Source organism: Sturnus vulgaris, chromosome 1 (genome assembly GCF_052056855.1).
Source record: "Sturnus vulgaris isolate bStuVul1 chromosome 1, bStuVul1.hap1, whole genome shotgun sequence".
In the NCBI taxonomy this organism is placed as follows: domain Eukaryota; kingdom Metazoa; phylum Chordata; class Aves; order Passeriformes; family Sturnidae; genus Sturnus; species Sturnus vulgaris.
Window position 1 is genome coordinate 43,241,034 of NC_142243.1, and position 26,658 is coordinate 43,267,691.

A 26,658-nucleotide genomic window follows, 5' to 3' on the forward strand; every position below is an offset into this window, starting at 1 on the left:
CATGGGGTGTATTGAAGTCACAGTCTCTGATCCAAGATACATTTGGATCTGGTGCTGGGTGAAGTGGTTTAGGAGTTACAGCGATAGTACTGGGTGGACACTCGGACTGGATGATACGAAAGGTCTCTCCAGCCTTGACGATTCGATGATTCTATGATTCTGTGGAGCCGAAAGGAGAATTGGGAGAAAGACGAAGAGATGCAGGTGGGCAACGCAGACGGCTGGGAAAAGCAGAGGGCTCCAGGAAACCGATCAGCCGAGGAGGCAAGGTCTGGACAGCGCGGGAAAGAGAGCAGGGAAGGGAACTCGCCGGGCTGCCCTGGGAGCAGGGGTGGGAGCTGGCACCCGGGGCAGGGTGTGAGCTGAACGTGGGCACAGGAGCAGGGACAGGGACAGGAGCGGGGTAAAGGTGTGCACTGAACGCGGGGGCAGAAGGAGGGACAGGGGCAGGGCGTGCACCGAACGCAGGGTCAGGACGCCCGCCCTGAGGGCCCCGCGAACTGCAGCCTCCACAATGCCCTTCGCCCGCACCGGGCATGCGCAGCCGCCGCCTGCGAGGCCCGGCCGCCCCGATCCCGCCCGGCGGCGGGCGGGGACACCGCGAGCGAGGAGGCGGCCGGGGCGGCGGGGCCGGGCCGGGCCGAGGGGCGGTCGCTGCCGCGGGCGGCAGGTGAGGCGGCGCGGGGCCCCGCGGGCGCTTGCCCGGGCACCCGCAGGGGGCGGTTCGTAGTGGGTGGCTGCCGCCTCCTTCCCGAAGGGAGGGCGGGTGATGGGGAAGGAGGGGGAGCGGGGCCATGTCCCTCGTGTTCGGCGGCGACCCCACGGCGGGGAGGCGGGCGAGCCAGGGAGCGCTCCCGGAGCGGGGCTGGCGCCGCGGCCACCTGTGCAAGGGCGGGCAGCGAGAGCCGTCCGCCCCGACAGCCCGCGGTGAGGGTGAGCGGTGCCTGCTCCTGCCGGCAGCTGCTCAACTACAACTCCGATAACCTCCCCAGAGGTCAAAGGCGCTGCGGGTTTAAAGCCTACTGGGGCAGGTGAAGATGTAATTATATTCTCCTGACAGCCTTCCTTGATGGCTGGGTGCCTTGGGACGCCAGCCCCCTAACCTCCCGACACCTGTCTTCGGCTTTTAGATTCATTAGCAATGAATTTGCTAGTTTGGCCCCCGTGGATACGGATGCCAGGTTTATCACACCCTGCACCTTTTTACTTATTGCGTGCTGACTAAGCATGGTGGAAAAGTTTCTCTTGCCTGGGTCAGCTCTGGATGCGTTGCACGTGCATGTTCCGAGGCTGGGCTCACCGGAGTCTGCTGGGTCCCCTTGCTTCCCTTCCAGCCCCCCCTCAATTAACCCAGTGTTTAAATAGGCTCTGAAGATAAAGGCTACATGTTTGGAAAAATAAATAAATAAACTGGGGAGGCACACTCTTCTCGGGTGATGAGAATAAGGACTGTACCTGAACAACTGCTCAAGCCAAGGGAACGTATCAGTGTTTTCACACCAGTGCCATAGTTGGGTAACTACTGACAAATGCTGACTTTTAAACAGTGACTGCTGACTCTGGTAATAAAACAGAAACGGCTCCTTTTAAGAGCAATCTCAAAACGCTTGAACTGATTGATTAGCTTGTTAGCTCAAGCCTTGACTTAGCTGGGAACCAGAAGAGCTCTCATTCTCTGCAAGGACGTTCTCCCCGAAACAAATCTGACTTATGCTAAACACATCAGCTGTAAGACAGGGTGTTTATTTTGCCATGTCATTTTCTAAACCGTGGTAGATACCAAATGCGTGAACTAGATACAGGAAAGCTGCTTTGCAGTCTGCTTTTCTGCCAGAGTGCATTTTGAACGGTTGATGATTGCAAGGTGGCAGTTTTACTCGGAGCCTCACTTTTGTGTTTTAATTAGCTGTCATCAAAGCTGGAGTTCAGTTTCCAACACTTGTGAAGTGTGCCATGAACATGCACTCTAGGTGCCTGGGTAATGTTTTGGGACTAATTACTTAGAGCCCACTCTCTATTAAGCAATGTGCAAAATGGATTGACTGTATGGAAATCTCCAGATAAATTTCCAATCTCCTGAGTTTCATCTTATTGTGAACTTACTGAGGTTTGCTTCAGTCATTTGACGGAAACTGAATATTCTCATTCCCCTTTTTCTCACCCCCTTTTCTCTTAAAAATGGTTGCTTTAAAGTGTTCCATAAGTGCTGTGGGTTTAAATGGTTCCTTATGATATCAGCCCACATTCAGTTGCTGCTCCCCAGATTTTTTTGTGTATCTGGCCTGTGTTCTAACATAGCAAGGTCTTTAGGAGGTGTTTTAAAACACAGAGACTTAGAGATCTTCCACGAGTAAAACTATCAAATTATCAGAGCCATAGATGACTTTTCTCAGCAGAAGAAACTGCTTTCTATTTAAAATGGCGTTTCCAGTCAGGGTGTATCTAGGCTGTGAAAGAGTGAATTTTTCTAGGAAGTAGTGGGAGGAAGGAAGAATCATGAAAAAGAAGGTGGCGCAAAGGAGAGCATTAAACCACAGAGCCAGAACCACATCAGAGATCCTCAGCTATGCAGATAAAATTTCTTCAAGAGGACAAAGAGTCTTCTCACACTGTGGGACAGTATTTTCTTAGGTTGTGGTCCAGGTGGTTGCAGAATTCGGTGTTGTAGTTCACATTGAGAAGTAGAGTGGGTCTGTGGATCCACAAAGGTCAGGGAAGAGTGGGCTAGGAAGGGTCAGTGGGAGTTTGGGGAAGATGAGTGATGCTCCGCTGTTTTGCTGGCTGCCTTTCTGGGGAAGCCAGTGGTTGTCCCCAAGGGACTTTGCACTGTTGGTACAGAGTACTGACTGAGGGCTAGCATTTGTTGGTGGTTCTGCTGTGCTGGATGAAGGCATGACGTGAGACCCTCTTCCTTCTCGTTTTAGGTCTTCCCCCCACTTTCCTTCACCTTCTGTGGCAGAGCGTGTTCCCTTCTCCAGCAGCACGCCGCCTGCTCCGACAGCACTTTGGCACCTTCCCTACACAGCTGTCTCTCCCTGTCCTGGAAGCCAGCTGGTAGGTTTGAGGGGCTGGAATTCTTTCTTTGCCTTCCAAGTATGCAGATTGTGCCTGGTGGCACGGGCAGGGGAGAGAGGACCGCTCACACCTGGTGGTGCCAGCCAGCCAGCTCTGCCTGTGTTTGGTGCAAGCTGTGAGCGGGGCATTGAGCTCAGCACGGGGGAGGCTCAGCCGCCAGTGTTCAAAGCCAATTACTGGACGCAGCCTGTGTATGACAAGCTTCAGTTTCATTAGCTGCCTCCCAGGAGTATCGAGCTGTGCGGCTCACCTTTGCAGAGATCAGAGTCTCCTCTGTGATGTTATTAGGTGTTTTTAAAAATAGCTTCATCAATCCACTTTAAAAGAGCTGGTCTGCTCTGATAACAGTGCCTGCTGGTATTTTTCCAGATAAGGAACTTGTCACTTTTCCTGCTGTCATACATGCAGCTTCTGCCCTATTTAGAATACAGTATAAAAAAAGACTACAGAATAGTCACCAGTCTTGAGTAAAGATTTATGTGTTTAGTTTAGGAGCAACTGAACACTCCTTATTTAACTGCTTTGGACAGTATTGGCTTATGAGGAAGTTAGGATCAAGCTAAATACAGAGTTGAAGATAATAACTTCACATACCAGTGTCTTGAGGAAATCTTCATCATAATGTTTCTTATATAACAAAATTACAGCAGGCCAAAGATATTTTTTTTCCTTTCTGTCCCAATTAGAAATTCATTAGCTTTAAAAATAATCTGAAACACTATGTTGTTAATGTATATGTATCAGCTATACAATGGTGGGAAGCAACCAGATGAAATAGTGTAAAACCAATTTTAGTCTCTTCTGGGGGGTCTGAAAAAAAGTTCCCAGCAATATCATGAGGAAACTGCAATTGCAGGACATACCTAGTAATTAATTCTATAATGGTGTATGCAGGAGCAGTGTTCTAATTTACACATTTCTTTGATGTTTTGTGAGCAGATGGCATTTTTAAAAAGGTCTATTAATTCTGTGGGAATTTGGTTATGCCTAATTGCTGGGGGATCAGAAAAGAGTAGTAGTCAAAGTGAGGCTCCTGACTTCTCTGCTCTCAAAAGGGAGACAGCCCTTTGCAGCCTCATTTTTGAGCTACTATCCTTTTGGAAATCCTTCCTTAAGAATATTCACCAGTGCCCTCAGCATAAATTTGGAACTTGCTTGGTCTTCATTAATTGGATTGTTCTCCGTGAACCAGTCACTAGTTATTACAGGTAAAAAGTACTGGGGTGATCATGGCTTGTTGTGGGACATGGTGCATTGTGCATTTTCATAAGAAAGCTCTTTACTCTTTCCCTTTTTCTCACTTGTTTTGTGGTTCCTTTCCTTTTATTTTTCCTTTCTCTGTTTCTGCCTCTTTCACTGCACCTTTGACTTGGTTCACATACTTCAGACACCTGCATAAAGGGTTTGTAGCACAGGACCTAAGTACCTATTTGCAGTGCGACATCAAAGAATCACATTTTGAAATTACAACTTTTCCTTTGAACAAGAAGAAAAAAAGGTTCCTGGTTGCTATGGTGATGAGCACTATATAAATGCCTATAAATAAATAAAGTAAACAGCTGATTCATGGACTTCGATTTGCACAATTTTGTGCTTTTCTAATGAGCTATAATTGAATATCAGAATGAGCGGAAGTGACTTTCTATCAATTTTGTCAAATACATGTTATGCCTTCTCTTTGGTGGTATTTCAGCTGAGAACAGTTAAATAGTAAGATGTGTATTTTTCTCTCTGTAGGAAGTTGATGGTTTGGAAAATCATAGTCTAGTATTTATAGAAAAAACTTTTAGATGCCAAAAGGCACTCCAGTAAAAAGGTGGTGTCCATTTTCAGTTTAATCAGAACATACATTTTGAGCTAAATGCCTATTTTTCTTATCTCTTAGAGACTGTTATAGCTGTTGTAACATTTAAGTTCCACTCAAAAGTGTCTATAAATGTAATTACGTTCTTCTGCAGTATTTGAAACCCCACCGGTGCACAATAACAAAACTTGAAAATGTCACTGACTTTTTCTTTTATGTCAAAATGACAAAGGCACAGTGAAAAATCATATATTCCTTGTTGAAGTTCGAGGACGAGGGGGGAATTGGATTTTTCATAACCTTTTTGTTCTCAGGTCTATGATGTAAAAGTAGCTTTCTCTCTGTGCTAAAGGTGATAATTGTAAAATGGATTGGATGGAGACAATAAACGGTGCACTGGAGTAACCCCACACACAGGTGTTTCTCACTCAGGAAACGGGTGCACTTCGATTAACAGCAAAGTAGAGTCTATGATGGAAGGAGCTGTCCTTAGGGGAAGGAAAAAAGGTATGTGTGATATACAGAACTGCTCCTTGGTTAAAGGATCAATCTGGTTTCTTGGTGGAAACTGATTTTGCCACACTGGCTTGAAGAGAGATTTCCTCAGCCCTGAGCTGTGAAGTGCAGCTTGTGCACTGACAGGGAGTAGATCTGCTTTCTACTACAGTCACAGCTTTGTATTAGGAGCAACCGTCAGATTTCCAAAGGACTTGGAGCACTATCCTGTCCTATTAAACAATGATAAAATAACACCACATCCTTCACTGTCTTCCTTCCCTCTCTGCATTCAGATTCATGTCTGTTTGCTTTACCAATTAAAAATATATTTGACTAAATACCTTTTACTTCCGAGGGTAGGTAATTGGGAGGACAAGGACACGTGGTGGATTTTTGCAGTTACACACAACTACTTCTCACAGAGCAAAACATGTATCTGCACACAGCTGTAGACGGCAGGGGCAGAACAGGAGAAAGGAATGGTATCCCCGAGGGTCTCACTTGAGCAGTAACAGCCTGCTCCACTTTGATTTACTTTTCATAGGCCTGTCACTTTTGTCACAGCAGAGCCTGTGGCCAGGCTGGTGGTGCTCACCTGAAGAGCAGTGACAGCATCAGTGAGATAGCCACAGAGCTGCTCCTGAACTTGGAGTTTTCTGCCATAGGACTCATCTCTCAGAGGGTGGCACAGTGTCCCAACCCTAACCCTGTGCCCACCACAGCTCTGTCTCTTGTGGGCGTGAGGCTGGAGCAGGTTGTGCCTGCTGGAATGTGATTTGTACTTCACATGGATCAAAGGCAGTTTTACCTGAATTGAGGGTAGCTCTGGACAGTCAGTGTTTGATCTGCATGCCTGACAGTGGACGAGGCAATCCAAGGTCTCTCCTAAAAGAGTTGCTGCAGAGGCTGATGAGGTTTTTAGGCAGCCTGAACCCAAACAGAATCTGCTGCCTGCCAGAGCAACAGGGACATGGGAAGGGTGTCTTGAATGTGCTTCAAGTTTGCAGCTACTCTCAGGGCTAACCACGTGGTTTTGGTGTTCCTGGAGACCAGGCTGGTGCTGGAGCAAGACCAGGCTCCAGAATCATTGACAGAATTTTCTCAATTGAAAAGCAGCGTTGTTAGTAGTATATACTGCCTTTAATGGAGAGGCATCTTTATTTAGAAGTATTTTCTTCAGGGAGGAGGATGAAATATACATATAGATATTAATGAACAGGACAAGCTGGAGCTGTTGTGTATCTCCTTTTCTGGCATGGTTAGGACAAAGGGTGAAACAGTGCATATGCCAGATATTTTTTTTCCATTCCTCAGAAGCTCTGCTTATGTGTGGTTAGGATTTTTTTTCTGTCAGAATTTTTTTAATAGATAGATATGATCCAGGACCATCTGGTGGAATTTGCTGTTGTCACATCTAGGTTTTCTGATGTATTGCCTGTCAAGTTATGTTGTACGTTCAGATGAATTTCTCATATGATCTGCTGACAGCTACTGACAGCCCTGAGATGGGAAGTTGGAAGCCTGGGGGGAAGAACAGAGGGGCAGAACTAGCTTTAAAATTGTAACTTTGATTGCTTTTGATTGGTGGGCTTTTATTTCTGATATTTATGGGTGACTTTTTTAGTGAAGAAAGGTGAATGAGTGAACTGTAAACCAAGTGCAAATAAGTTCACCTAAACTACTGCAATTTTACTTGGAAGGTCTTGGAAGTCCACCTGTAGTTTTGTTGTTGTTTTTTTTTTCTTTGACACTGGGCTCCTTAGTCTTTCTCTATCTTTAGCTCTCCATCTGTAGACAATCTCATACCTACTTAAATTGCAGCCTTTTCTTCAACCTTTATGCCTCAATCTTTGTCCAGTTCTTCTTTAGAAAGATCTCAAAATATTTTTGTATTTATTAGGATACCATTGGGTATCCTAATATCCATTGGGTCCTAATAATCATAATATCTCATTATGCTAATCCTAAATCCTAATAATTCTGTAGTAAAATGAACTTAGATTTTTGACAAATTCTTATTAACCTTTGCAGACAGATCACATGTATAAAAGCAATAAGCAACTCTGAAATAACTACAGTAATTCTTTTCTTGCTGGTATAATACTCAAATAATTAATTAAAGTAGATGGTTTTTGATGTAGAGGTCCGCAGTGCAATTGCATTTCCTCGCAACTGACAAAGATAATGCTTGACTTTGTAAACCAGAATCCAAACAGGCTATAAACACTTCGGTTTTGTTCTTCATTTTTCTCTGCTATAATTTGAAACTCCAAGTAGCAATTATGGGCTACTGACAAGACAAATTTCACAACTTGTTGTCATTCATCACTTTTCAATTGGCTAGATCAGAAAAGATGTGATTTGTGTTTGAACTTTAAAGGTTTTTAGTTTATATAGTACTGGTAGAAAGCATAGTACAGGTATTTCTGAATGGATTGGGAGGAAGCCTGTTTGTAGACAGAGGTGGGATTGCACTGCAAAGGCACATCCAGGTGTGGCTCTGAACACAGACTTGCCCCCTTCTCTCTCAAAGCTGTCCTGGTTGTACCAGGCCTCCTGCTCATTACATCCTGCCTAAGAGTTGATGAAGTTGGAAGTCACCCTTGAAAAGAAAAGGCTTTCTTCCATGGGAATTTGGATCTTAAGGTGACAGTCCCCAAGCTCAGGGGACTCTTGCTGAGGAAGAAGCTGGAAAGCATTTACTGGCCTCTAGTTATTCCTATGAGTCCTTGATGCTACCTGCTACTGGGCACTGCGAGTGCCCTTCTGTGGCAGCTGAGAGACATCATATTAAGCTGACCAGGCCAGTGGAACTTGAATACAGGGACCACTGTTGTGCACTCCAGTCTTTTAAAGTATCACATAAGGAGACTTGGAAATGATCCCACTCCTGTGCTGTCATAGGGGAGGGGTTGAGTATGCAAGGGTCAGTGTAAAGATGCAGCAGCTCTCCATGGTGGTGATGGTCTGTGCTGGATGGAGCACTGTTCTCATGCTGCTCAAGCATCAGGTCAGCTATTTTCAGAAGAAGTGGACTTGAAGGAAACTCCAGAGATGGAATATGGCCAAATCCTCTGCATGTAACATGTTTGATAGCTCTGCAGGGTGTCAAAGCTGGTCTTCAGTCCTTAAATGCATTAAGTTAACTCTAGGCAAGCTTGCTGAGAAAAGGGTAATGAAGCAGGTCCAAAATGGGGCGTGTGCACTCAAGCGCATACAGTGGGTTTAATGCTCCAGGCAGTATTCCTGCAGGCACGTGGCTCGGGAGCAGCCAGGTCATGGAGCACACTGTGCTGTTTGTTAAATCTATTGCAGACCACAGGTGCAGCCAGAATCACTTAGCCAGGCATAAAAGAGAAAGTCAGTTAGGAAGGAGAGCAATCCCATCAGGAGAAACTTGTGAGAGGAGCTAGATGCAGTCTGGCATAATGCTGGCTGTGGAGGATGTGTCCCAGTCAGCACCCTCTCAGGCCCTACCTGAGCCCACTGCAGCAAAAATTTCAGCTTCTGATAATGGAGACCGATGCGGATCTCAACACGTGGATTGTGTTGTTTCAGGTAGAGGCAGCATCTGAACAGGTCTGCAGTGTGACTGACGTTGTGCAGTCTTCATCTTCATGTGATGAAGAGGTGGGAGGGTTGAGATTACTTGAAGCACCTGGCTAGAGACAGAACGTCATTTGTCAGAGTTCCTTTGTCTGAAGGAGTACCCAGCCCATGTATAATTCAGAAACATGTTTAAAATAGGGAGCTGCTGTATTTTAAAATTAGTGAGCACCCCAGTCACTTCTTGCCATATGTGTAAAATGAACTGAGAAAGTGTGTATAAACAGTAATGATAAAACTAAGCCCTTCATGAACTCAAAATAATGTATATTTTCCACGTTTAGGCTGAAACACCTGGAGCTGCACGTGGATTTATCCTTGTCAGTTCTTCTGAAGTCACATTTAATAGAGATGTTCTTTTCAGACGTGATCTGTAAACAGATTTTTTGTTTCTTTTGCAGTAAATGTTGCTTCTCCCACTTATTTTTTCTTCTTCAAGTCTTTTCTTCTTTTGTCTGATTTAAACCTGATGATGTTATGCTATAGTTAAATTGTCAGAGAGGGAGAGTGATATCAATGTCCTCCACCTTGTTGTAAAAAAATCTATATTTTTGTTTTCTGCAGTGTATTGAGAGCAAGATAAACGAGGAGGGTGTTGCCATCCTTTATCACAGTCAGAATGATAAATGACATGTCCTGGAAAGTTTAAAGATGTGTGAGAATGCAAATCCTTGGCCCCACAAGGATGTGTGTTTGAAAGTGCTGATCCAGCCAGGAGTTAGGCACATCCTTAAATCTAAGCAGAAGCATTGCTTCCATTGGGTATGTATACCTGGCACCATGCTGTGTGGGGTAAGCAAAGCTCATTCTGTGAAAGGAAGTTTGACTTGTTTTAGTGACTTGAAGTGGCATAAGAAAATGAGTGTTTTCCAGTTCCCTTGAAGAGCAGTCTGAGCGTAGTGCAGGTTTAGCTGTTCTGTGTTGCTGTCCTTGACTCAACAGTGTGAACTGATGCAGATGGAAATCCTGATTATTTGATACCTTGCAGTGCATCCCTCCACTTCTCACTTTTCACACTCTGCCCATGTCTGCTAACCATGAGCAGAGAGCCTTGTTCGTAGCAGGTGATACAGCACTGCAGCACCTCAGCCTAGAAGGTGGAAGCACTAGAAGAGACTGAGGATGTTACATGGGAGTGCATAACTTTTCATCACTAGCAAACAGGGAAATGTGTAGAAATTTTCAATAATTCACAACTCAGCCAGGAGGGCCAACTCTGTCCTGGGTGCATCAGGGACAGCACTGCCAGCTGGGCAAGTGGGGGGATTGTCCCACTCTGCTCTGCACTGGAGCAGCCTCACCTCAACTCCTGGGGGCAGCTTTGGGAACCACAATGTAAAGAAGACATTAAACTATTAGACAGTGTCCAGAGGAGGGCAACAAGGATGGTGAAGGGTCTGGAAGGGAAGCCTGGTGAGGGGTGGCTGAGGTCATTTGGTTTGTTCAGCCTGGAGAAGACTGAGGGGAGACCTCATTGTGGTCTTCAGCATCCTCAGGAGGGGAAAAGAAGGGTCAGGCACTGATCTCTTCACTCTCATGACCAGTGACAGGACCCGAGGGAATGGCCTGAAGCTGAGACTGAGAATATTTAGTTTGGATATCATGAAAATGTTTTTCACCCAAACTGTGGCTGAACACTGGAAGAGGCTCTGCAGGGAAGTGGTGACAGCACCGAGACTTGACAGAGTTCAAGAAACATTTGGACAATGCTCTGGGGCATATGGTGATTCTTGAGATGTTCTACGTGGGACCAGGAGTTGGACTTGATCCTGATGGGTCCTTTCTAACTCAGCATATTCTATGATTCTATGATCTTTTCTCTATCTGTCCTTTAGTGGAAATACTCTTTTTGGCTCTGTTTTCTTTCCTCCCCTGTAGTTCATTTTCACGCCATGTCTCTTGCTTCTTTGTATATGATGTCATGTGCTTTCTGAGGATGCAGTATATTCTCTGCTCTGGTTGCTGTCCACATATTCCTGGTAAAGTCATCTATTTCTTTCCTAATGGATTTGAGCTACTTTTCTAACTGGGAGGTGATATATCATTTTTGTGTACTGATGGGAGTGTTTTTATTTGCTTTTTTTGGTACTGAATTAAATGTCATCCCTTTTGCATCCTTAAGACTCTGAAAGAGAGATGGAGGCTGAGTTTTCCTGATGCACTGATTTTACAGCATCAGTTTCACTGAATTACCACCAGCTGATCAACAGCATTGCAGCTGGCACTGAAATTCTCACATTCTTCTCCTGTGTTTTAAGTGATTTTGTTTACTTCATACAGTGCAATGAGGTCTCAAGCTCATGACTGCAAATTTATTAGTGTTTTATTGATAAATACAGATCGAAAAGATAATCTCCCTGTCTGTTCTTTTTTTTCCCTAAAGTAGTCTTTGAAGGTTGCACATTCTTCTGTTCTTCTGTTATTCATCCTTTTTATTCAGCCAAAGTGTGTCTTCTTTATTTTCTCTATTCCCCTCTTATGTGTTTCTTCTTTTCCTTTCCTTTATTTTAATCCTAGGTCTTCTTTATTCTTTGGGGTTGTTTTCTTTAGGTTTGAGAAGAGACACACCTGAGTTAAAGTATAGTTGGCTATTTGGAGTTAACTTGGAAATTTCCTTACAACTGCCATGTAAGCAAAGAGCTCAGTAATTTGCCCCTTCATCTCTTCAAGGTTTTTCCAGTGTCAACTGAAAAGTTTCACAAACTTTTCCCATCCTGCCTCCAGCTTTCATTGCCTTTTGACTATCTTGTGCTCCAAAGCTTGCTTTGTTATACCTGTGAGAAGCTGTGCTGCACAATTCTCACATCCAAACCCACTGATGTTTCCCTTTTCCATTGTAAAATGTTTCAGCTTTTCTTTCAAAACACACATACAAGTGTTCTCCTCTCCTCTGGCCTTTGACTCTGCCTTATAAAACTGCAACAGAGATCTAGGTACTCACTGGCAGCTGGACTTCTCTGCTCAGTTGCATCCAGGAACCCCTTCTTCAGCTGCTGCATGTTCTGAAGGCCACATATGCGTAAAAAGGGGCCAAGGCACATTTTGATATTAAATAAGGATTTATTGGTTCTTGTGTAGAGGTGGCATATATGGAGCTTGGGATTAAAGATGGGAGGAATAAGAGTTTATTTGATAACAGAAGGGGTTTCTTGTATTTATGAAAAAATGTTTTTTGTACCACACAGCTTACTTGCCAAAGTTCAGCTGAGAAAATATTTTCAGCTGAGAAAACACAGATCATGTGTTTTCAGTTGCAAAGATTTCTTTGTATATGGTGTTAATTGCCTTTCCATCTTTTTACTCTTTTACCTTAACAATTTGATTACACATGTATTTTTGCTCTCAAGAGACAGTGGGTGTGATACCATCTCTGTTTTAAACTGTTATCATGTAATTAGCAGGGAAAGATGTCTCTGAAGTCTGATCTGCTGGGTTCTTTGCTGCTCAAGAAGCAAAGAGCAGCTGAATTACTGGATTTGAGTCCTTGACTGGAAGTCTTTGTTGTGTAAATTTGGCATAGGCACTTCTGTTTCAGGGAATCATCTCTTTCTTCAGCTTAGAGCTGTGTATTGGGACCATGCTTTAATGATATCAAGAAATTATTACAGGTTTCCTGGTTATGCTCTATGTACCCCTTGTATAAAGAGGGCTTGCACACAGATCTTTCTTACTCTTCTAGTTATGGTCTCTGAGAGTAAACCATATAGTTTTTTAAGGGTTTCTCTTCTGAACTCTTACGGCTAATACTGAAAAGTAATCTTTGCTCTCCCTTCTCAGAGCTTCTAAACCAGGCTGTTTAGGATGTTCCTGCTATATTCTTTTCAAAGTCATGCTATGAGTTTTTAATGTCTTTTGGTGCTAAAATTTCACCCATTATGTTTTAGGGCTCAATTTTGTATGCTTTTTGCTGAAAAACACTCTTGGCAGGTCAGTTCTCTTCACTGGTGTGCTATTGTGAATGTTTTGTTCTAGGAGTGGTATACTCAACTGAGAGTTTAGACCTCGGTTTCTCTTAAGTTCAGAGACTCATGCACAGTTTTAAGCTGTATGTGACTTTTGAATCACAGGTGACCAGTGAAATACTTAAGCACAGTCTATGTAACATACTTTGGAAATGCCTTGAAGGAATTTGAAATCAACTGCCTCTGTCCCTTCTTCTGTCCAGGGAAAAAAAACCCTTCTGAGTTTGTGTGCAGGGACTGCACCACCCCTACAGAAGAGGAATGCACTGTGTATTGTCAATGATTCCCTGGATGTGATGGGGTTTTGCACGTGCTTCTGGTAAGCAGTCAGATGTATTAAGGAATGACCACAGTCCATCACACAGAACACTCACTGGTAAAACCTTTGATGCATTGGAAATGAGTGAGTTGTGAATTGCTTCGTGTCTTACTTTGCCGTTGTTTTCCCCTCTCCCAGCTGGCCACATGTAATGTAAATTGAGTGGGATGGTGGTGGGTTGTAAATTGAAATCCCTTTGCACCAGAAAATTAGTTTCCCTGAGCAGATGAGGCTTTCATCTGTAGCCATGTTGACAAAAAGCTCTCTTCAGAAAGGTGTGTGACAGCACTTTCATGACCTCGTTTTTTGCACTGACTCAACCGTATCATAAACTCACTTTTGTGAGCCAAACCAGACTCGGGCTGTTCCTGCTGTTGTCATTTATTTCAATTTCAATACATTCCCACTTACATTTCATAACAGATAGGAGGAGTGGCAGGAGGGAAGAGGAGGAGTGGTGAAAAATGAAAAAGTGCACAAAGATTAATTTGCTGTGTAATTTTCTCTTTTAGAAGGAGGGAGAGACTCACCTGGGAAAATAGGTTATCAGACCTATAAGCACACAGGTGAAATACTGTCCTTTCTAGCAGACGCTGTGGCGTTGCACTGAAGCAGTCACTTACTCAGCACTAAAACTATATGACCAGATTCATTTTGAGGAGGCATGATGTGGTTTTCTCTGTGTGTCTGCATTTTTACTGCCTGTAGCTAAGTTAGGGCCCTTGGTGCTTATCACTTTTTAATGATTTGTTCTTACCTCTGCTCCTTGCTTCTGGCTGTTTGTTCTTTGCTACTTAGGTTGTTACTCATGTTCATGTAGAGACCTGAGAGTTAATAGAAAATGAAGATAGGAGTTGCTCTCACCTTCCCTTCTCCTGAAAGGTTGCCTGGGACAGTTCCACATACATTTATATATGGCTTTGCAGCATCTTGGCTTCTGACTCTTTTATGGTTGTGTCAAATATAAAGCTGGGAAGCTAGCAGCTCATTGAAATTAACTTCTTTGGATTTATAAAATCACTGATTAATCATCTTTTAATGTGAGTATAAACATAGAAGAAATATGTAGTCTCTGTCTTAATTGTAATCTTTTATATGAATTTTGCAATAGTCATACATATGTATTATATACAAATATATATATACTTAGCACAGAGGTCACAAGGCAAGCTACTATACACAAAGTTCTTTAGTCCTTGCTTAATTTATGTGCATGTATTGTCTCATTGAAACACAGGACTCTTGCGTGCATGCTTATTTTTAAGCCTTAAATATATTAAATCAAATGAGAAAGGGGGTTTTTATTTCAGTACATTTTGGGCTTTAGTTTGGTTCATCACCGCAATGGTAAAGAAATGGTGGTTATTTTGTGTAACTATAGTCACTCAGCAAGATGATTGTTTTCTAGTCAGTCCTCAGTCGCTTACTTTTGTGCTTTCTCATTTCACATACTTGCTGCAGTAACACATGTGGAGATTTGAGTCTTCATAGTTGCAAGAGAAGCTTTTTGTGCTGTAGCTTTAATCCCTTTGCCTGGAAAGAAGGGCTGGCTACCTCAGCAGACTGTTCCTGTCAGCCTCCAGGTTAGATTATAAGCACATCATTCTGCCACAGAAGGGGGTGAAGCAGGATGAGCCAAGGCAGGAAGGCTGTAAATGTCCTCTATCTCTGACCTCTCCAGACTTGAGATAGGATTCACTGTCTATGGCCAATACATATGTATATTTTAGTCTTGTCTTCAAGGTCACAGGACCTTCTTCTTTGAGGCTGCTGGGTGTGACAGCACTTATATTGTTACTATGGCTCATCTTTGGAATGCTTCACTAGTAAGGGGGTTCAGCCCTGCTCCAACCCTCCCTGTGCTAGGTGGCTTCTCTGGAGAATGGCTGCATCAATGCCAGCAGAAGCCTAGAGATGGAAAAGCACATCCTGATGTAGGAAGCTGCCTGGAGAGCCCTTGATGTCTTGAAATACTCTGTAAAGTAGCTGAAAGACCACTCTATTCTTGGCTTTGCAAATATCAGCACGTGGATCCAGAGCTGTACAAAATGAATGAGGGCAGATGTTTTTAACTGGAGCTGTCTCAAACAGCAGTTGGTTTATCGGGCTGCTGTTCCTCTTCTCTAGTGACAGTCAGGTTACACTTCAGTTATTTGAAGAGATTCTCATTGTCAAAGACTTGACTCAGCATTTGATGCAACAGGGGCAGCAGATCTTGCTGGTAGGAAGGAAGGAAACAGAAATGAGCTGCTGTGGCAGGGTTGGGTAAGGAATCTTCCATCATTGAAGGGCCACAGGTGAATAGCAATTGAGTCAGTAGTTTTGCAGGTTTTCCTCTTTCAACAGATGTTTCCTGCTTTTTCCCTTAAACTTTCACCTTGTATGTATTGAATGTCATATCATCTATTTATGGGGGTGTTAAAACCTCCATACAAGTGGGTCACAAGGAGGGCTTGTATGGAAATGATACATTGATTTATTGGTGGGGGAAAAAATGGGGCAAAAATTAACCATCTTGGTTTTTATTAATATTCAGATAAATACAACAACAAGTCTAATCCAGAAATTTTCTATCAGGTCAGGCTTGGACTTCTTTCTCCTGCTGCTGTGCCCTTGATAAATATGCCTAGATTCAATAGTCTTTCCATGAATTTTCAAGCTGCTGAAGGCATGAAGAAGCTCTTCTTAGGTATTGAACTGTAAATGGTTGCATATGACACCTGGATGAGTTGAACTGGCCTTTTACAATTAATTCAGTGTATTCATCACACTTTCCCTACTGTGTGCAGCAGTTCATGTTGAAGCTGAGAAAGATGATTAATTTGCTTTCTTCTCCCTCTTGTCAGTAGCAGCAGTAGCCCTCAGAGCAACAGTAAACGCCTGGCCTACAGCCATGTGTTACTACTTCTCTTCTGGGCCTTCTGATGATACTGTAATCAGATGAGGGACTAGGTAAGAATTCTTCTTTCCCATGGGGGAAAATCAGACTGGGATTTTTAAGTACTAATCAAAACCCAGTTGTTAGGATATTTTTTAATTGGCCAACCGATGTTTTTCAGTCCTGTGGCTTATGCTCTCAGGAAACATCCTTTTGTTTTTTTCCCCCTCCTGTATAAGTCACTTTATGGTTTGTGAGACCTAATGCTCTGTTCTGAAATTTCACATGACTGTCAGCAGCCCTGGGATATGCTTCCAACCCAGAACATGGATGTTTTGTGCTCCCTTAGAGTCAGTCTAAAAGGTTACACTACAGGGAGGGTATCCTGTGATACTGTGCTCCTATCTGTTGTTAATATTACACTGCCATGTCCTAGGAATAGGGTTACATACTGACTGCATCCTTTGAAATGTGAGGATGTGTTGTACAGGTGTGGCTGAAGGGGGCGTTGGAGGCAAAACAATCAGTTTTGCAATTATGGGACTCAAAATGGCAGTAACCTTTTTATTTCCCCTGATTTGATTTAGATTCTCCTTTAGCTTGGCTCTGAACTATTTTCCTGTCATGCTGCTGTTCTAGCTACTTGCAGGCATTTGTCAGAGACTGGCTAATTGAAGCACATGCTCAATCTGGATCGAAACTGCTGTTTTGATCAAGACTGCAGATGCTGTTGCAGCTTCCTTGTGGAGTTCTTTCCATGAAGTACTAGACTTTGGTTTGTAGGTTTGGATTCTCAAGGTTTTTAAGAAAGCACAAAGTCTCTGAACATAGAAAAAGTGGAAGGTTAGAACAAAGGCAGCTTCAGGCAACGGTCCTATCATAGAATATTCTGAGTTGGAAGGCACCCATAAAGGCCATCCAAGTCCTGGACCTTGATCCTTGAAGCCCTCCTGTAATCCTGCTTGTGAACTGAGATGTTCTCATCAGTTCTGGAACAACTGCAACCCACTTGCAAACGAGTTACATAATCCAGTGCAGGCAGTTAAATTTTGTGACATCTTAAGCTCTATCCACACTGTTCACTCCATCGATCTGTCTAAGTGCCTGTCAGTTCCTGAAAACCAAGTTTTGTATTTCTGTTATGTCTCTTCTTTTCCATAACTTGGCACCCTATGATATTCACATTCAGGGGTGTTCTTCCTTTCAATAGCTGTATTTTGCTGTGATATAAACATCTTTATTTCCTAAGACAGCTGCTAGACTTGCTGGTTATGACTATCCTGTTTGTGTCAACAGACAGGAAAAGAGGCTCTCTTCCTTTCCCTCCAACATTCCTAAGACAAGTCATTCTGACAGGGCCTCCAACTTGAGGCTAAACTGTGGGTCCAGGGGGGCTTTCCCAGGCTTGCAGGAGGCCCCTGGACCTTCTGCACAGAAAGTGTGATGGGAATGGAAGGTGTGTGGGAAGCAGAGCATGTCAGGCTTGTGGCTATTCCTCCAGCAGCTCTTTGACAGCAACAGGGACAGAGCTGGTGACTTATTTCTCTCTGTCCTTTACCGTGTTTACTCTTTCACTTGTGGTCTTGGAGGCCCCAGCTTCTCTCTTGAGCCCTGAAGCCCATGAATACAGCCTTAGAATACACAAGACGTTTTGATGGTTGGTAGAGTTTTGACAGGAAGCTGCTCCCATATTAATGGATGCTGGTGTGATGCATCCCACCCAGATCCCATTGACAGGTTCAGTCTTTTTGTCTGTAAAATGGGAGATATATTTCTTCAGGTGAGGTTGTGGCTTAATATTGAAGTGTCGTCTGAAAGAGAGCAGATGATCTTCCTGCTGCCTGGGCAAAAACAGCTAACAAATAGCAACTGTGGGAAGCACCAGGGTGAGGCCATACCCAGAGATCTCACAGACAATGTTTTACCCTTGGTTTCTCATGTCAGTCTTGCTGAACATCATTGACTTACCAAACTGCTCTTATGAGCATGAATTGTCTCAGATTCCCTTGCAGATACATTGGCACTAATTACATTTGCAGGTGTGCAGTTGGCAAAACTGTAGGAGAGGGAATTGATTTATCTCTGTTACCCTGCTGACCTGTCATTACTGATGGAAAAATGGGAACTTGAAAGAGCACAAGTGACACCTAACTTGAAGCAGAACAGCTACCAAAGCCATCTCCTGCCTTGGGAGCTGGCAGGTGACTCTCTCACACCTTTCTTGCCCACATATACTGCATACAGCTGCAGGAGCAGGCCAGTGTGTCCCTGCAATGCTGCTAGAATGGTTCCTAATAGGGATGGAGGAGTTTATTAGAGTGAGTAGATTGGCATATGGCAAATTCAGATAGCAGGCAAGTATATGGTTTATATATATAAAATATGCATGTCTGCAGAGGAGAGTAAATATCTATGAATTTGTCAGGTTGATGTCAAGACATGTAACCTAAGTGTATATGTGTCTGTGTAAAATATATTTGATCTTAATTAAACCTTTTAAAACCTAATATTTATGTAAAACTTGCATCCTGCATCTCTTAAGCCTGGGAGCATGTCATTCTTGAAGCACTTGGGCAAGGTGGAGTTTGGCCCCTGAGATACTCTTCAGAAAAATACCTTCTACCCCATCAAAGTATATTCTTGCTTAGGAATTTTCAATATTTGGCTGAAGTCCTGGTCCTTTTGACATGAGTTTTAATTTTAGCTTCTACAGAATGAAAATATCATCCTCTCTGTGTGAACTCCCAATCTTGGTGTCCAGAAACCAAGTGCTTCCTTTGTATCCTTTTTGTATTTATTAGTACAAAGACTCTTTTTGTTAGTTCAGGCATTATCTTTTTTTGTGCTCTCAAACTGAAATGCACTTTTGGTTCAAAAGCCCTGCAAGAAGAATAATTTCTTATAGAGAGTCCTTCTGGGACTATAAATAATAAATGCTGTGACTCAGAATGATGCAGGCACCTCTGCAACATATATGTGCCCTGCGAAGATTCAGTAAATCATGATTTACCTGCTCTTTGTCAGCCCTAAACCAAGAGAGATCTATTCAGACTTCCTTGCCAGCTTGATGAGTTTTGTTTGTGCTGTACTGCTTTTTAGGAGTTCTAAAATGTGGTGCTGTTTTTGAAGGCTGCAACTTTATGAGGGGTATTAAATATTCATCAAATTCGTAGTTATGAGCGAAGACCTCCTATTCAAACCTTACCAGCTTGTTGTAGGTGCTGACTGTGAAGAGCTTGGGACTGCTACACTTAGTGTCTTATGGTGCAATAGTAATGGACAGTTATTATTTCACAGTTGCTGGAATTATTTGATTATGGTTCCTCCCCCACCCCTTAATGATGTCGTTTTGTACTCTGTGGTGTAGCAGATTGACAAACAGGACCCTCTTCAGGATTGGTGTTAAACTCTATAACTCTATGCATGGTGTTAAATTGTACCTAAGAAATCCATCAATATTAACTCATTCCAGGGGTAGAGAAGAAGCTTATTCATAAATAGAAGACCAGTCTGTATACATTGTCCTTTCTTCTCCAGTAAAAGAAAAGCTTGTCTAAGAGAAAGAGACCAACGTGGTGTCTCTGGGTTATCTGGGATACTACTGATAAAGTCACTAACCAACATCTGTGGGGTCAGTGGAAAGGCTCCTGTTAGCAGCAGTGGGAGGTAGGTCACTCTGTAGAGCTTTCTGCAGTGCAGAAAGCATAAAGTCAAGATGTGTTTACTCAAATGAACTCAGCTCCAAATCTAACTCCACTCCCAGAGTTTCAAAATTTAGAAGAAAAATATCAGACTTGTTCTGCACAAGGCAACATCTTTGTGTCCAGAGGGGAACAGGACAATGAGATGGTCTTAAGAGAAGGGTGACTTTGGATTTCCTTAGTCCTAGTAAGGGACAATAGGACAGGCTGAGGGCACTGGGTGGGCTCACTTCTCTTTGCTCTTTTTAATAATTTATTTCCTCCAGGCAGATGTGACTGACCAGTGTCTCTCTGAGATTCTCTCAGGACAGGCATAGGTTCATGCTGTAGTTCGAAGTCTACCTTGAGCATGTGGGAGGAAGTTTTAGAGAACTTTTCTTCTTTTTCATCCTTCTTATTTTACATTAGGTCTCAAAGGGAGAATCCTCACAGACAGATATGCAACAAGATGTGTCCTGCAAATGTACAATCAACATGTTTGCAGAGCCTCGTATGTTTGCTTGTGATCTGCCTGTAGGAGTGTCCCTGCAGGGTGCTGCAGGGTGAGGATCACACTCCTCTGTTTAGTGGTGTGACTTCGTGCCATGAGCCTTTTGGAGGGCTATGATGTGCATGTAGATCCCATTGTGGGATAAGAACTGGAAGTGTTCCCAGTCAGTTCTGTCTGGTTTGCCATCTTCATGAAGCTTCTCAGTCCCCACAGGTTCAAGCTCTGCTGTGAAGGTCGGTGTAAGGCGCTCACTTCTGTGAGCTTGTGTGCAGTAGGAGATTCTCTTATAAGCTCCTGGATTATTTCTGTGCCTTTGTGTTTAGGAATTACTTGTTTCCACCATTAAAAAAAACTTTAGTACGAAAATACTGTTCCCTGGATCTCTGAAGGAGGGCAGTCACAGCCTTGTTCACTTCTAAGCCGTTTGCTGACCATTACAGCTGGGAAATTGCTTTCCTGGTGCCAAGGGAATTACTAGAAAGCATGACGAAAGGCTTTCACGCCTTCAAGCAAGGGGCATTTTTTCCTTTCTCTCCTATTGTTTTCATCTTTTGTGTGAAGTGTTCGGGGTAGCAGTGGCGTTAATGATCCTCCAAAGCAGGATTTCTAAAATGCGTGTGTCCCCCTCCCCAAAGCAGTTTGCCGCCTGTCTCCAAGACGTGCTCAGCTCCGTGAAACAGCACGGTGGTGTTTGTTTCAGTGTGGCCGCCCGTCGGGGATTTGCAGGAATACTGCAGCAAATCATCCTGCATGCAAGGCTGACCTCTGGGAGGCTAACAAATTGAGGTGAGCCAGCTGGAGCGATAGGACACTGCCGGCAGACAGAGCATGCTCAGACCTGGGGGAGAAAGGTAGCTCAGGCTGCAGATGGTGCACGGGTTACGGTGCCGAGAGCTCTTAGATGGGATTCTTGCTTTTTCTTTGTGGTGGTGAGGAAAGAAGAGGACTGGACAGTGCTCGTTCCCCTGCAAAGCATAGCTTTAAGGTGTCTTCTTTTTTCTTTCTCCTGTTAAAGAGAGGCACCGGATAGCATTTCCTGTTATTTAGCAACACCAGGTATGCGTGCATGTGCTGAAACACTGATCTACCAGTGATAGTACTTCCAAGACCAAAAGGTTGCAGATGCTCGGAATTACTGCATTTCTTTGCTCGGTGTCATTGTAACTGTGCTGTGTTTGCTGTGCTGATCACATACGGCTCTGGATTCAGTTTTGTTGGCAGTCCTGATTGCAGTGAGTGCACTGAGGAGAGGGGGGAGGTTGGCATGTTTTCGATGATATCTCCTCACTCTCCCTTTCCATGCAAGTTCACGCTGAATCCCTCCTCTGTGTGTGTGCACATGTGGGAAGGGAGTCAGTAGTCCATTTGTCATCCCACGTCTTTGTAGTCCCTCTTTGTTTAACTAGTGCTTTGCTTCCTCGTTTTTAAACAAAAGTCTCATGGGGAAAACATCGCTGATATGGACTAAATTCTGTAGGTTTGCAGAAATGTATTTCTTGCCGGACACGTGCTGCTAAGGGGTTACTTTTTTTTTTTTACCTTCCCCTAAAAACATGCTAATGTGGAGCTTGTGGTAACCAAGGAGGGATTTTCACTGTTCTTACTGGCTGCGCTGTGCTCCGAACAATTTTGGCTCCTGCTTAGGATTTGCAGCACACAGGAGCGGTCCTGGGCTCCATGCTGATGGAAAGCGGGGAGAGCTCAGGCTGTAAATGCTGCTAAGCACCAGTCCCGAGTAGCACAGGTACTCTGCCCGCTGGAGAACACAGAAAGAAAGAATAGATAAAATACAGAGAATAACAAATGGCAGCTAAAGCCCAGAGGCGCTGCTGGAGTAGCTGAAGATCATCTTGTTCAGTACTTTGGGATTTCACATCATATTCTTTTAAATTCAGTTTTGCAGCATTAGTAAATTTTCCCTTCAGCCACCCCCACTCCCTCTTTGCTTTAGGCAGACCGCTGAAGTAAGATAAACCTGCTGCTCTCTTGACACTTTTTTCTGACAAAGGTATCTTGTTTGCAGACTGAAAGCAAGAGACCAGGGAAAACGAGAGGTTTTTTTACTCGTATAACAGGGCTGTTAATGGCAATGTAACCAGATAGGTTTCAATGGGATACTCGAGTGAACAAAGATCAGCTGGAATGAACTCTGCCTGTTAAGCTTTCCCCTCTGTCTAGCCATGATTATTTTGAGTAACTTCGGTTTCCATCTTTAGGTTTGGGACTTTCAGAAGATGAACAAGACTTGAAGGCTGAGAGAATTTTTTTTTTTCCTTCACGTTTTAAGCTCATTTTTCTTACATCTCTTGCCTCAAGCTTGTTTATCAGAAATGCATCTTTTTTAGGGAAATTTTCTGGAGATCTGGGATTTTGTCTGGGGAAAGGATTTCATACTCCATTATGGATGGAGAACTTGGAAATGCAGATCATAAAAGCCCAAGAAGTATTATTTTTAGATTTATACTTTTAGCTCAGCTTTGTGGCTTGCCTCTATGCATTGATTGCTTAGTGTTAGAATTTTTTTTAACCTGTTATTTTGTAGATCAAGACAGGAGTGTCAACAAATATTAAATCAATGGCTGCTAGTCATTGTTAAAGTCCGGTTGGATCTCTTCCTGTCCCAGCTCTCAAACACTCTGAAATTAAATGGAAGAAAACTTAGGTTTTTTCTATCCATAAGTGCAGCTGGGAGGTGTCCTGTAGCCACCAGTCTTCTCCTGTTCATATGGAAGGTACTTTTGCAGTAGGGACCGTTGCACAGAGCTTCAGTCTCCTTGGTTGCAGTCTTGTATAGAAGGATTTACAGTTTTGCTTTCTATTCCTCACTTATGCTGAACCATAAAGATCGAAGATGGACCTAATTTTGATCACAACTATCTGTAGAAAAAGTTTTTAAAAGACAGGGTTTTTAAAAATATATTCTTATGTTTTGATTTTTTTTTTCTGAATAAAGCTCTATTTTAAAAAAAAATTCTTCTACATAGTCAAGATATTCTTACTTTTCATGTCCCCTCTTTGTATCAGGCTTCAATAATGATATTTTTATCTTTAACTGCTGGGCTTACTCCCTCTACAAGAATCTTCTCTTTTCCTGTTTAAAAAGTCAGCACTTCTACAGTTGGCTGCTTTTTACAAAGAAAATGTTCCAGTATATCAATCATTCCGTGTACCATCGTTGCTTTAATATGCTATGTACTGTGAAAGATATATGTATCTCATTAAATAAATAGAGTGAATAAGATGATAACAGCTTTTTGGGCTGTGGGGATTGACTTGCTTGTAGTTCTGTGGGAATCTGTGACAGAGATGAGAATAAAAGCAAATTCTTGGCTGCCAAATCCCAACTCCCCCTCCTTCCAATTGGGAAAGTTGCCTTCTAGCAACTTCTGCTTTAAGGATGAATGAAGTAGGTATTTAAAACTGCATGTGTTATGTACACTGAATCCTTAGCTAAGCCTCTTGCATCAGGGATGGGAGAAAGAGCAAAGACATTTTGCAGAGGGAGTGCAAAATGCCATGTTTGCATGCTTTCTTTTCCTGTACTGGTCCCGGAAAGCCAGTCTAGCAAGAGATGGATCCAGACGTAGGGAGTGCTGATGGGGAAAATGTCCTTGAGGAGGGAATATCTGCTCTTACCCCTCCCACTGTGTTACTATAACAAGAAGCCCATTTCCTGCCCATGGAGTTCTACCCTAACTCCTTGGCTGTCCTGTGGCAAGGGCAGCCCCAGTCCACTTCTAGTTGTGTTGCATTTCTGGGAACTGTGGAGATGGTTCTGTCTGGACATCCTGCCTCCACTGGCATGCTGTGCACAGGAGCTGACCAACTAGGGCAAAGCCAAGTTGGCCTCCATAAGGAGGCATTTCCCTCTCTGCACAGAGTGGTGATTCTCTCTGGAAATGTGTCTCCTTCATGCTTTTTGGTTTTCCATTTTATGAGGCTTTTTAGCCTGCTGTAGCTATGTGAAGCTGAAAAAAATGTTGGCCTGGAAAATGTTTGGGCAGTTGGTAACAGAAGTCCATTGAGGCCTAAATAGACAAAACCAGCACTTCTCTTTTTGTTAATACCTGCAGGAATAGGTGACCCCTCTTTAGGCGTGCTGGTCACCCTGTTCACCCTTGTTCTCCCTAATCAAGCTCTTGGTTTTTTTCTCTTTGGGGGTCTTAGTAGCGATTATTTGTCTTCCTTGTAGTTGGGATTTTTTCTTTTTTTTGTATGTGGGTTTTTTAGCTTTTCTCCCTATTTCTTACCTAGACTGCAATTTTTAAAATGGAGAGGAGATTTGGAGCACTGTCCATCATGTTAATAGCTTTAGTGATTCATCCTACTGTAGCTTCACAATTAAAAAAAGAACAACAGAACTCATCTCCTAAATGAATCCAAACAGTTCTTTATGCCAACTGCCTATTAGTGGAAATTCCTCTCTCATCCCACCCACTCCAATCTCCTAGGCACATTAACAGGAGATGGAGAACAGTATCTCCATCTATGCTTCCTCTGAAATTGCCACTTCCTGAGGATGTTTAATACATCAGATAGCCTGTAGCTAACAGGCAGAAGGTGCTGCTATGTCCAAACCTTCATGAGAGTGCTATTGACCTGCAAGACACTGGAGGGCTCTGCCAGAAGTGCCTGCTGAACATACCAAATGAATATTCCCGAAGACTTTACCTGCTCACCAGCAGCCAGTGCCAGTTAGAGGAGAAGTAGCTGTGCTGTGAGAATGACACTGTGATGCTTTTGCTAAGTGAATGGGGGTGGAGGAAGAAAATGGGGTAAGCTCTTCATGCCTGTGAACTCTTGGAAAAAGAGTAAAGATGAGCTGACCAAAAATAGAGTGCCTCCCACAGGCTCTTCGCTGCTGGAGCAGCATCCATTGTGGCTGAGCTGCAAGCCTCAGGATATGCCCTTAATTCCCATGCACAGTCTTGAGCTGCCCCCACACCGCTGTTTTGGTTGAACTCCCCATGTCTGGCTCTAAGTCTGCTGCCCCCTGCCCTGTCAGCATCACTGCCAGGGAAATCTGCCTCTCCTACCTCCTTCTCTCACTCCTGCTCCTCCCTTGCAGCCCACTCCTCTCAAGGGCATATCCCATCCCCTCCCATGGGACATCATGGCCCTCTGCCAGCTTGGAGTGAGAAGCTCTGTGCAGCTTTTACATGCACGTCTCTTCTGGCTTGGCTCTGGTCTGTCAGTTGTGTCTCCTGGTGCTGAAGGATGGTGCTTTAGCGTTTCAAAGCAGAGTGAAAAAATGTCAGTCGAATCGATTTCCGTGGTAACTGGGGCATATTACTCACGTGGAGCAGAGCCCTGGTTATCCCAGTGTCACTGGGAAGCAAGAGGGTGGATGAATGTGGCAAGGATGGGGAGGAGGGAGTCTGTGGGCAGCTCGGGGGGTGACTGGCCTGGAGGCTGCCCTCTATGTAGAAAGAAACAGCACAGAGCACTCTGCTCTTAAGAAAAGTTGTCTGTCTGGCCTGCCACTTCTGCAAGTGTCTTTCAGTTCTTAGGATGTTCTCTGATGACACCGTGGGAGTGGCAGCTCTAGACCCATTTCATGAGGGAGATTTAATAATGAAGGTTTCTTTTATTGTGAAGCAACTCTCTTCAAGTGGAAAACTAAATGCTTTCACCTGTTTCAGTGTTACCCTCTGCCTCCTGGGAAAGTTTCTTCTCCCAGGTCTACTGTTGCTGACAGCACTTTGTGAGTGATCTCAGCTTGGGGGACTGAGGAACCAGGGGACATGGAGAGTGTTTGCTTGCCTTTACTCCCTCGGTGCAGCCTCTCTTGGGTATGTAAAAGCCAACAGTGGGATTGTTTGTTACTATTTATGCTCTATCATTCCCTGAGGGACCAAAAATTACAGTTCCTGAAGGTCTGTTTTCACTGAAAGTGTCAAATTGAAAAAAAGGTGGATGATAAAATGTGGGAAAACAGGCAAAGAATTAAGACAGTTCTCTGAGTACCTGTGAAATTCTCCTTTTATTTCTGCCTGCAACACCCCTTCCTGTCCACATCCCGTTGTCTGCTTCCATCAAAAGCAGCTTTCTTCTAAGCAGCATGAATAAGGGTTTAGGAACTGGCAATGAGGAACAGAAATGAAGATGGATTACTTTAGCATTGCTTACATTTAACATATATTCCTGACACCTGGTTGGCTAAAGCACATACACTCACTTAGCTAAGTGCAGGGAAGAGCTGCCAGGAGGGAAGAGGCAGAAGAGGGCCTTGCAGGTGGTTTTTAGTAAAAAGGTGAGTTGTTCATTCCTATGCATTTAGCAGGTATGGCTGTGGCAGAGTCTGAAATGAGAATTGCTCTGAACA

General features: G+C 43.7%; 1 protein-coding gene across 9 annotated transcripts in view; it reads left to right on the forward strand.

Moving 5' to 3' along the window:
• Positions 1 to 583: 583 nt before the first annotated feature.
• Positions 584 to 26,658, forward strand: part of POMGNT2 (protein O-linked mannose N-acetylglucosaminyltransferase 2 (beta 1,4-)) — a 31,296-nt gene continuing 5,221 nt past the window's right edge. The window contains exons 1-3 of one of the 9 annotated variants that reach the window (XM_088164675.1): positions 584 to 670; positions 2,925 to 3,054; positions 25,976 to 26,125. The gene's annotated coding sequence lies outside the window, so the exon portion shown is untranslated. Of the gene's footprint in view, positions 671 to 2,924; positions 3,055 to 13,249; positions 13,265 to 20,805; positions 21,390 to 25,975; positions 26,126 to 26,658 lie in introns of those variants that run through there. The other 8 variants (XM_014878456.2, XM_088164682.1, XM_088164688.1 and 5 more) reach the window with 8 other exon arrangements.